Source organism: Camelus ferus, chromosome 26 (assembly GCF_009834535.1).
Source record: "Camelus ferus isolate YT-003-E chromosome 26, BCGSAC_Cfer_1.0, whole genome shotgun sequence".
NCBI lineage: Eukaryota > Metazoa > Chordata > Mammalia > Artiodactyla > Camelidae > Camelus > Camelus ferus.
The window spans coordinates 25,796,959-25,809,113 of NC_045721.1; the positions used below are offsets into that span (position 1 = coordinate 25,796,959).

General features: G+C 43.6%; 1 protein-coding gene across 1 annotated transcript in view; it reads left to right on the forward strand.

Annotated features, from left to right (window-relative positions):
• Nucleotides 1–12,155, forward strand: part of CSMD1 (CUB and Sushi multiple domains 1) — a 1,664,412-nt gene that overhangs the window by 1,193,363 nt on the left and 458,894 nt on the right.

The window sequence follows — 12,155 nt, forward strand, 5'->3', positions numbered from 1 at the left end:
TTCTTCGTCGTCGTCTCCTTCTCCTTCCCCTTCCCCTTCCCCTTCTTCTTCTTCTTCTTCTTTTTTTGTTTTTTTTTTGTTTTTTTTCATTTAACATAGTGTCCTAGGCGGGAGGGGGAGATACGACACCTTCCTGCAGGTCCAAACAACTGAGGCCGGGTTACTGCAGCGCTGACCACTCTGGGCGTAATCTGAGCCCCGCAGTCTCCTACCCCCACCCCAGGGGCGCCCCGGAAAGTCCCCAGCGGCGGGGACATTTGCCTCCTGCACTGGGAAACCTGGGGGAGGTGGTTCATTTTTAACGCACCACAGAAATAGAAACTACATCAAAAGACATTTCTGATGGGCCCATCCTAGATGGGATTCAGCTGAAGCAGCTGTGAGTTCTGAGAACCCGTGTGGATTGCGTCTCCGCCTCTGAACGTGTACACCGCCCACAGAACGCTGGGGTTGCGGGGCTGGCCCAGAGTAGAGAGCCCTGTTCTCCCTGGCCAGATAGGGCTGGGTGTGAACGTCTGCATCCTGGCCCCATTGTTTCGTTATTAACTGTACCAAGACGCTTTATCCTTCTGCAAATGAAACAACCTTTATCTCTCAAAGGATAAAATGACACCTAATTCACAAGATTTTTAAAATAAAGATTACATGAACGAAAGCATGTGGCATACTTTCCCACTCCAGGAAAAGGAGAACAGTCCCAGTCTCAAAGGTGATTTAGTCCATTGGATCCAACCAGTGTTACGCTTAAGACAGAACTAACGGTCACCTTGAACCTGTGAGAAAATCTCTGACCTCTACAGCCTTCTTGATGTTGACGAAAGTTCTGGAACCAAAAGTTTCCGAACTTGTATCTGCCTGTGAATGAGATTACCCTGAAGGAAAGAAAATATACCAACTGACTTTCAGAAGTTGATACACCCTCTTTGCCGAATCAGCAATGTATTAAGAACTAATAGTTCAAAGAGATATTAAAGATGGTGATCTCTTTACACACGGAAGCCCCACAGGTAAAGATTCTGGAACACTGAACCTAGGACAGAAAGCAAATTCAATTAAAATGCTACCAAATAAGATACTGACCATTCAGTAACCAGCACAGGGGGCCACATCATGCAGCCATGGCTGCCAAAAGGAAGAGTGTCTTCAGCCTCCCTCCTCAAGAAGATGTGGGAGGGAAGACTTCATGCTCTTTGAGTCTTAGCATTTACCTGCACAGATCATGAGAGGAAGATTTCCCCATAGCTAGTGAAGCTTAAACTTCAGACCCCGCCATTCACATTCTAGGCTCTGGAAACTGTCCTGACAGCGTGTGTGTGTTATCCTCTGATGGGGAAGTTTTGCAACAATCATGTATTTTGAATACAGCTGTAAGGCTGCTCTCTCCCGACTCCAGTTTCCCTCTGGGATCCTTCAGCATCGCTGCTGGAAGTGGAGTGGGACTTTTGGGATCAGGGTGAAGGGAAGTTAAAGATCACTTACTTCAGTCTGTTTATGCAGTCGCCATCACTTCTGTCTGTAACTAAGTTATCAGTCGTCATCCTCACACATTGTGTAAGGTCCCTACATGAACACAGTGGGGGTTGGAGTGACCAGTGCAGGACCAGGGGCATGATGGACCTGAGAACATATCTAAGTACCAACTCTGAAAGGAGGTGAGCATTGGAAGAGGGAAAAAGGTTGATGTGGACAAAGCCAGATGCTAATCTGTGAAATTCACTCTATGGTAAAGTTTTCTCAAATTTGACCACGACGCTAAAAATATACATGACATTACTAAAATGAGTCCTCACTTCAAAACACAACCCATTCATAACAGTGATATTTATAAAACCAGTTGGAGTAAGTATTTGATTAAGAAAAGCCCAGATGATTTTTCTAGTCTCTACAAAAAATACTACAAAATCACATGCTCACATGAAGAGACAATCAGTCAGTACTCAGTCAGAGCTCTAGGAAACTACATGCTACAGGTGTGTGAGGGCTAAAGTGATTAGGAATTTTGTTTTCAGATTTTTCTGATATTTCTGATAATTTTGGTATTTTTTAGCTTTTTAAATGTGAGTTGTGATTTCTTGGCTTATTCTAAAGAATATTCACTTTCAAACTTAATATAATATTCATAATTTTATTTCTCTTTTCTTGGTGGGCCCCCCAAATTGTACCAAAACCTAAATCAGCCTCTGAAAATTACTGTGACAGTTTGAGACCTCATCCAGAGAATACAGTCCTTCCATTACAAACAAAATTCAAGAATACTACAAAACGAGAGGCACACACCCTCTTCTAGCCCACTGTCCATTTTGCCCTGGGCTTTCTCACTTCTGGCAGAAACAGGATGTCACAGCATCGCAGACCTACCACTCATGGTTCTGACGGGCATACAGACCAGCAGATATTTAAGTTTACCCAGCTGAGAGAAGACGACTCTGCGTCGCCGTGAGCCTTCAGTTAGAGAAGTGCAGCTAGCTGTACAAGTTTCCTAATTTAAAGATCATAATTCTAGGACATTGTTCTCAAAAATACACTTACCATTTTTCCTCTTGCTGTTGGCTTGTTGCCTGCGTGGGGCTATTTAGAGGAAAATAAATGATCAGTGCTGAGGTTGAAGGAAGCATCCAGAGTTAATGAGGGTCTGCTTGCAAAGGCCCTGCCCTGCCCCTGCCTCCTGCCGCCGACTCTGTGAATGACACGCTTGACCGACTGGAATTACCCGGGACGTCTCCTCTTCCAGGAGGCGGTCAGAAGTACATACGGCTGTTAAACATGTAGGTGCCCGGGTTTGGATTCACTGACAATGTTTTGCTCTGTTTCTGTTAAGAGTGTTAGTTTCACACCTGTCATAGGCATCCTTAAAAAAAAAAACCTGTACTGGGTTAGTCGTATTCAAATCACTGCTGTATAGATGAGTTAATTTCCAATATGACGAAGAGGGCCATTAAAAAGTCAATCACAAAATGCCCATTTGGCCTGAAACCAGCTTAATAGAGGCCATTTGTGAGGTTTTTACTTGCTGAATGATGTTCGGGAGAAGTTCAACCAGTGGTGGACATAATTAAACATTCAACGGCTCACTCACTTATTGATTAAATGGAATTCATGAATCACCTAGATGTTGGCTTCATATCAAAATCACAAATGTAAAGGCATCAACAAATATTTCCTGTATATTAAGTAAATGGGTTTTAATTAAAATTATTGATTTTTTCATACTAATTGTGGCTGACCACAACACAGAATGTCTGCTGCATGAGATTTTAGTTATGGTTTGTAAAATAAAGTTATGTAGTACTTTACTAACATAGGTTCATGTTATAAATTATAACTGAGAAGAATTTATAGCCCAAGGGGAATGCCTTATTTTATATACAGAATGGAATACTGTATGATTGTGTTTATTTTAATCCCTATATTACAGTCTTATAGATGTATAGAATTTAAATCTTAGCAGACAGAAAATTAAAAAATCAATATCACTACGCCTATGGCCAATTTAGGTATACCTGCCCTTGGGAAATACGTATGTACCCAAAAGGACATAACACATTTAATATGTACACATTGACTTACATTTTTAATATGCAAACATGTCTCCCTTTTAGAAATTGTCCTGGTCAATTTGCAAAAATGGGAAGAACTCTGTTAAATGAAAAAATCATGAGATGCTCTACACACATATTGATAGTGGAAGACTTTGCATGTGGTTCCTAACCTGTCCATTTACTTGTTTTTTCACATATTGACTCATTCATAATCCACTCTTCCACAAATGCTTTCTACACTCTTAAATATTCCCGCTCAAACTGTAGGGGCAGAGTAAGCCCCACACCAGGATCTCATGGGAAATGTGGAGTCTCAGATTTCACCCCAGCCGCACTGAACCAGAATCAGTGGTTAAACGACGTCCGCTTCTGCTCTGTGGAGCATTCATGTTCTGAATCCAGGGCTCAGGTCACACCTGCAGAAGGTGTGCTGTCTCAGCCTCTCGCACTGATGTATCGCATTTAATTTGAGCAGCTGGTTTGAGAAAAAGACAGAAGCAAACAACCGATGGAGCTCAGTGATTGACTGGTAACGTCTACCTAGACAGCGACAGCTAAACGCCCGTCACCAGCATCGTGTCACATGGCTTGTGCCTTTGATTTAGTCCATTGGATCCAACCAGTGTTATGCTTAAGACACAACTAAAGGTCATCTTGAAACCTGTGAGAAAATCTCTGACCTCTACAGCCTTCTTGATGTTGACAAAAGTTCTGGAACCAGACGTTTCCGAACTTGTATCTGCCTGTGAATGAGATTACCCTGAAGGAAAGAAAATCTACCAACTGACTTTCAGAAGTTGATACACCCTCTTTGCCGAATCAGCAATGTATTAAGAACTAATAGTTCAAAGAGATATTAAAGACACTGATCTCTTTACACACAGAGGCCCCAAAGATAAGGATTCTGGAACACTGAACCTAGGACAGAAAGCAGATTCAATAAAATGCTACCAAATGAGGTAGTGAAAATTCTAGATTGTCTGGAATCTAGTTTTTTCTGGTTCTAGCAAATAGAAACTAGTTCTAAAAAAACCACGAATACACAGAAGGAGAAAACAAGTAGGTGGTCTGAGAGCCTGTACAACTGATGTCATTGTGACCTCAAGTTTGAACCAAGAAAATTGTATTTGCCTATTATTTAATTAATTTTGACATTTGGTTCTCTAATAATATGACTGCTCTCTCATAAATACCGTCATCAACATCACTGGTGAAGCCTGCCTTCCATCCCAGACAGCAGTTCTAGCTGGCCACTGATCTTGAGCAATTTCATCTCTCTCTCAATCTAATTTTCCTCATTTGTCAAATGGAAGCAGTGCACTGGAATTTTTCTAAGGCACCTTTCCACGTAGCACGTGCTCATAATAGCATCACACCTACGGAGATCTTAAAGGACAGGCGATTCTTCCAGAGCAGGAGTCTGAATTTCAGAGAGGTGAGGATTAGTAGAAGACACAGGGAGTTATCAAAACCAAGAAGCTCAGTGGGGTGGAGGGTGGAGCTCAGTGGTAGGGTGCCTACTTAGCATGCACAAGGTCCTGGGTTCAATCCCCGGTACCTCCATTTATATATATATATAAAGTTTTTTTTTTTTAAACAAGATGTTCAATGACGTTGAGTTTCATTTCCTATGGAGACAGTGGTCACAACAAGTAGCAGTTGTAATGACCTATGCGTAAGGAGAGCTCTGTGCAGGGGCAATCAAGTACAGCCAGTGACCCCTAAGGAGTGTTTCCTAAATCTGAATATTGTACCAGCCTCTTTCACACAAAACATTTTTCAAGGATCCTTCTATTAATTAGTTTTTCATTCAAACTATGATCCTAAAATCATGCAAACATAAAACTAGGAATGCTTATAGCTTGTCTACAACTATAAAGTATATGTAAAAATAAATGCACACAAAACTGCATATACATCTTTCATTTTAAAAGATAAACTGTTTATAAAGAACATTAATTTAATATGATGAATTTTAAGTAATAGTAAATTGCCACTCTACATTGGCTGTTTTAGCACAAATCATCACCATTAATAATATTACTGTTATTATTATTCCCATTATTACAGTAGTCTTTACCACGGCCCTAATGAAGCTGTATTAAAATTACGGGAACAATCTCTCATATGAAACACTGATATCATTTGCTTTCCTCGGCCCAGAAGTGTCATTTACAGCGTGAGTTCTCGCCCATCTTTTTCTCATCAGCCTGAGGACGTTACGGGATGCTACTTGTAGCCAGGGGCTCTTCAACACCGTGCAAATAAGGTGGTCTTGCCAATGACACAGTGGACGGCCACACAGGGCTACAGAATTATACAATGAAAGCACAAAATCAGAATCTAGTCACAGAAAACTAGAAGACCCCTAGGAGGGCTGTGGATCCCACTTCAGGAATGCTGTTCTCAGCATTTAAATGGTACTTACATGCAACGTATATAGAGAAACACGTGGCAATCACCTCGACACCGGACTTCTCACAGGGTAGGAGAGTTTCTACCAGTTGGGACAGAGCAACGCTGAGTCACCAATTCCCCCAAGCCCTCCAGCTGCAAGCTTCCAAATATGGGAAAGCTCTACCGTATGTCGGGGAAGCGACGACAGTTCAGGTAAAAAGGCCACAGAGGCGTGAGAACAAAGAATCCATCATTTAAGCAAATCCACAGCAATCAGATGTTAGCAATACACGTGAAATAAATTATTTGTTGTCTGTAGTCTGTTGCTTACAGTAAGAGATGTCACTAATCAAAGGTCAATGTAAGTTAAAATAAATATGACATGCCATTAGCTAATCTGAATAATAGTAGTATCGTAGCTTAGCATTACAGCTGCATTGAGCATAATGCACCAGAAAGCATTTCTGGGTCTGTGATGTCTCTAGGTTACTGTAATATGCATAAATACTTTACTGAAATATGAAGATATAAAAAGCTGCATAGCTGAATGTTTACTAAATTCAAAGGTATGTGCACACATCATTGTGAATCCACACGTTTTCTTGGAGTGTGTCTCTCGCTCAGAGTTCAGGATGGACAAGTGTATGAATTCTTGGGCAGAACGACCTGAATGCTTTGCCAAAATTGAAACATTACATCAAAATCCAAAAGCAGCCTTTCCCTGAGACATGAACACCTTTCCTAAGTTTGGACCCTGGGTCGTCAAGGACTTGTTGATAGCTCAGGGCAGGGCCAACAGGCCAGTGCTCTGCTGGCCCTACGGGGGACACGGCCATGTAGCTGTGCTGACTCTATTCAAGAGCCTCAGCCTTCAAGATCTTCATGTGGAAAACCCGAAACAAACAGAGCCACTCAGCCTACCCTTCAGTGCTGAAACATGGGGCTGGAAGCCATAAAGGCCGTAGAACTCTGCTAGGGAAAGGGTGGGGGTGAGTGACAGCTGGACTAACGTGAGAAGTGCTCATCTTTAGTGTAAAACAAATCCTGCGCACTGTTCTGCACTGAGGAGGTAAAGATCCCCAGTCCTGTGGAAGGGCTGCAGCACAAGGCGGGAGACAGGAGAACCACCAGCACAGGATGAGAAGAGCACCGTGGAAGTCAGCACTGGGACGCGAGGCAGCCTGGAGAGCGGACAGTGACTCCACTAAGGGATGGAGACCTTCCCAGGAGATGCACTTCAGGGCAAGTCAGCGTTCGGTAACTTTTGTTTTATAATGATCGTTATTGTTGTGCCTTTAGCAATGAGAAGAATTTTAAGAACCACTTCAGGGTCGGGTGGAAAAAAGATAAATTCTAACCCCAGAGTCCAAGCTTAAAGCAGAGACACTTTTGTGGAGAGCGGTGAACGTGCTGACCACGCCTGAGAAACAGACGCCCTCCCCGTGCAGAAGCCACAGCAAGACGAGTCAGTCCCCGCCAGGAGCACTCTTCTTCCACGTGCTCAGCGATGCTCTCTCCCAGGAGTAGGAGGATTTCTTGGCCTTGTCCCCCTCTTTCCTGCATCAGCAGTGCCCTTGGTTACGTCAAGTCCTTGGCAGCTTCAACCCCCAGTTCCAGCTTCACTTTGTCAAAGTTTCTTGATTCCAAGTGAGGACAGGCATCTTTCACCAGCCCTTCACATCACGTCTAGAACGTGGTTTTGGTCTTTCCGTTGTGTTTCGCTAGGTATATCCTGTAATGCTTTGTCGCTGAGAAGGCCAGCCTTCGGGAAATGTGCAGATCCTGTCCTGCTCACTCAGTATGGTGCCTTTTCAGGGAGCACGGGGGCAGAGAGTCTTTGATGGTTTCAGGAAAATCACTGAAGTAAGATGGTATCTGACTCCTCCGATAGATTGTGGTAGCATTCAGCAGTTCTATTTGACTTTGAAATGGCAAGTAATTGAGCAACTGGCTTGGCCAAGGCTCGCTGACCCATGATGTGGACCAGCCAACAGCCTCTCTGGCCTCTGGTTGTGCTTCGTAGGCTCTGGAGATGTTCCCAGGTACTCCCTGTTGCGTCCTAATGTGGCCATGGCTTTCTTAGGCTCTTCTCAGGCATTTTTCCCATTGGATTGTCTCAGATGTCCCGTGATGCTCTGACTACACACGGTGGGGCAGGACATCCATCGCCGTGCCTCGTGCTGGCTTTGAACAGCTGCTTCTCTCATGCTTGACCTCTTCTGTCTCTCACCCGATTGCATTTATGATGCCCTGTGCTTCTTCTTTCCCGATGATTTGTACCAGCTGTAGGATTGTCACCCTCCTGTCTCTCCGTGTCTCTACAATCAGCCTGACCTCACTGTTAAAATGACAAAATGGCAGAAGTCATAGAACAACCCTCGACTACTGTAGCAGTGTTACCACTCATCAAGGGAGGAATCATAATCCCAGTACTTCAGCTGTTACTGTCTTTTTCGGGACACTGTCAACCACCTCGACTCTTTCCTGACAACCAGAGCCCAAGCGGGCCCTTTGTAGGGTCCAGTTCACTTGTTCTTCCAAGTGAGTATTAGCTGGCAGCATGAATCTGCATCAAACAAGACCACCTGCTCCAAGAAAAAATTCGGAAACATTGATTTGGGACACTAACAGGAAATCTCAGGTACACCTGAGTCGCCTGCTGCTCCATCTAGATACAGTGTGTGGAGCATTTAATACATTGTCACCAAAACGAGACAGGGAGGCTTAACACTTTAGAAAGCTTGTTGTAAGTTATAGAAAGATACTATTGACAGATTCTATCCAAGGAGAGGGAATAAAAAAACCAAGTTTCTATTCAGTCTAAAAGGTTGAAAACAAAAAGAGTTTTTAGGCAAAAATATAAGCTATACCATGGCCTCTGATCAAACATTTTCATATAAAGAATCCAATAAAATGAACTTAAGTTATTTTTTTCAGATTGGCAAGGTAGAGTTTCAACAGAAAAGTGGAAATAATTATTCATGTTTTATGTTAAAAAAAAACAGTGGCAATTAACCCAATGGCTAGTAGATCTTTCCCACCTCTTGAAATCTATATATCGCTAAGAAGGAAAAATATATACAGACAAATTTTATATCTATTATGCATATATACACATGTATATGATGTGCACATATTTTATATAACACATAAATGCATATGTAATATGCATATATTTTAATATAACATATAAGTGTATATATAACATGTATATATGCACATATGAAGACACACTCTCATGCCGTACGTAAGATAAAATATTAGGATGAAGGGTCATGTGCAGCCCCAACGTTATGCCACAGCTGTCACAGGGAACATTACCCCCAGAGTACTGATGGATGCTATTGTGGTGCTGAGTGCTGCCTGCGCCAGGCAACTGAAGATTCTGTGACACTTTGTACACAGATCTCATACTGCCATTTCAGGAGGAAAATGGTTGAGAGAGGTGAAAAAAAACTTCTCAAATGACATCAGCCAGTAAGGAGCCAAAATAATATTCAAATCAAGATCCCTCCGATTTCAAGTCCTTGGTTCCCACGCACCCTGCTATGCACAAAAATTACTTTGTGTATAACTCTGTGTATTACTTTAAATAGCAGAAATCTGCCGTTCAAAGTAAACCAGAAACCAGAAATCTGATCTCATGTAGCAAACACAAAGTTGAGCATTTATGTTGGAAAAGTTAAAAAAAAAAAAAGTTCAATGTTACTAAAAGCCTGTAAGAGAAAATGCATTCAGTCAATATGTTTTATATGCTTTTTTGAGACCATAGTAAAACATTAAATACCATAAAATACGTATTTAGTATTTAATAAAATATGTAATTAGAAAAAATACCACAGCTCAATCTTACGTGAATTATATAAATGTGGTCGCTGAGATTCTTCTCTGTGGGTTCCTTTTTGACCTCCCCCGGTGTCCTGTTAGGACAGCGCCACGCGCCCAGGGACGCGCTAGGGTAGCTCTGGTGAAATGCCACACTGGCCATCACGCAGGGTGCCAGATGCTCATTGGCAGGTCTTTGCTTCATTTGTAGGAAACACCCCGGCCCAGGGTGAGGTGGTGACGGCTGCGGCTGGTGCCAGTAACGGTTACCATCATGAAGAAATAACACTGAGCGAAAGCTGGCTGACAAAGCACAGCCCTTAGTGTGTTCCAGGAAGATAGGGACAAGCTTGTTGTGACAACTGTGGACTTGTGTCAGTTCCTGCCATCAGGCATGCACGTGACAGATCTCTCAGACTTTGGTCCCTCAGCGTCAGCCGGACTCCCAGACGTCATCCTTTGTCACTGCTGGCGAGCCAACAGCCCGAGGCATCTCTCCCATGGTCTTCGCGATCGCCAGCTCTGTGTTCTGGGATTCTAGTTCCTCTCTTCCTGAGAACATCGCTGGAGTTCTTGCCTCTGAAAACCACTTTGACTATTATTATTGTGGGGCACAGGGGTGGGGTGGGGTGGGGGGCAGAAGGCACCGTGACTTGCGGGGGCCTGAAAGGAACTGACCACCAGAAGGATGCTGCAGGAATCTTCCACTGTGATAGGAGATGAAGTCTGACCCTCAGGTCGGGGCTCACGGGGGTCAGAGCCCTCAGGGTCTGCTGCCTTACAGAGCCCCCCTGAGAACAGCAGATAAAAATCATTGCACCTCTGTCCCGTGGGTCCCCGACTATGCCCCAGGCCAGGTGCTGAGCATGTCTCGCTCACCACCTAATTTGATGTTCACAGCACATTTAGGGGACAGAAGAAAACTGAGTCTCCGATGAGTTGAGACTTGCCCAAGGTCGTGTAAGTCGTGAATGGAAAACTAGAGATGCAAAAAGTGATGGTTGTGAACAGCTCTGCTTTACCCACCGTGGCGGCCGACCTCCCAGTGCGGGTGACGAGCATGACTGAGAGACACAAACCATGAGTCTAAAGTGAGCCACAAGGAGGTATCACACAGCGCAGGGAATGCAGCTAGTATTTCATAATAACTATAAGTGGAGTATAATCTTTAAATATTGTAAATCAGCATATTGTACACCTATAACATGATACTGTACGTCAGCTATACTTCAATAAAAACTGTGTGAAATTTCTGAAAAAGAAGAAAAGGCTCCTGACTCTGGGGCTAATGTGGACCCCGTGGATTTGAGAAAATGCTCAATAGTTCTCACTGCCGTTTCTGATGGTGTTTGTCATGCAAGCATCGTGTACATGCTGCTGGATACAAGTTGATGGAACGGGTAACAAAATAGTTAAAAGACAAACCCCTGCATCAGAGCTGCGTGGACTCAAGTCAGAGAAGATGGACAGAGAGCTCTCTGCCGTGGGTGAGGGCAAAGACTGAGGACAGGAACATCTTGCCAACAGTGTCTCTTAAATGCAGACCTCACCAGGGCAGAGGGCAGGCTCAGCGGGGAAAGGAGGAGGAACAAAGTAAGGACAGTAACTGTGTGTTGAAGTCCTGTTTTCACACGTTACTTATATTCGGATAAAAAGAGTTTGATACAGCAGTCAAAACAGTCTTCCTGAAGTCCCGCACATTTTTGTCTGGAAATAAAAGCCCGCCAGGAGTCAGCCTGAAGGCCAGATGCTCACGACGGCGCCGGGAAGCATGGGAGAAGCCAGACCCTGCCTGTGCCTGCGCGCCGCCCGCAGCCCCACCTGGAGCGCCGAGACCACCCGGTGACGCACGGAACTGCTCTGAAGGCGCGTCCTGGGTGCCGTCAGGGCTGCAAGGCCCTGTATAAAGTCAGGACATTGAAGTCTACTAATTTTTTTTAATATATATTGAAATGTGAACCAAATAAACACAGTATGAATTTTACCAAGAAGTATGATTCGAATGGTGCATTCAAAGAAATGTGCTCAGAGATTCTTAGGGACGTGTTACTGTGAGGGCTCTGAAGCGGCAGAAGATGGATGGCTTTAATATAAAGCTGTTATGCTTAATAAGAAAACAGGCCGATATTGCTAATTATATAATTTACTTCTCTCCTTTGTTGTTTGGATATGCTTTTTCAAACCATTAGCGGTGTGAAAACTCGACGACAAACTCGGCGCCGCCCTCATGAGTGTACTGCCTTTCCCCCAGAGGACGCTATTATGAATATAAGTTGTTATTGGAGAGTGCATAAAACGGGCTAAACCTCAATCGAATTTCTACCTTTCTTGGATGAAATGAATTTCAAGAGAAATAGAAAAATAAGCGTTTCCCATACACTCTCTGCACAACGG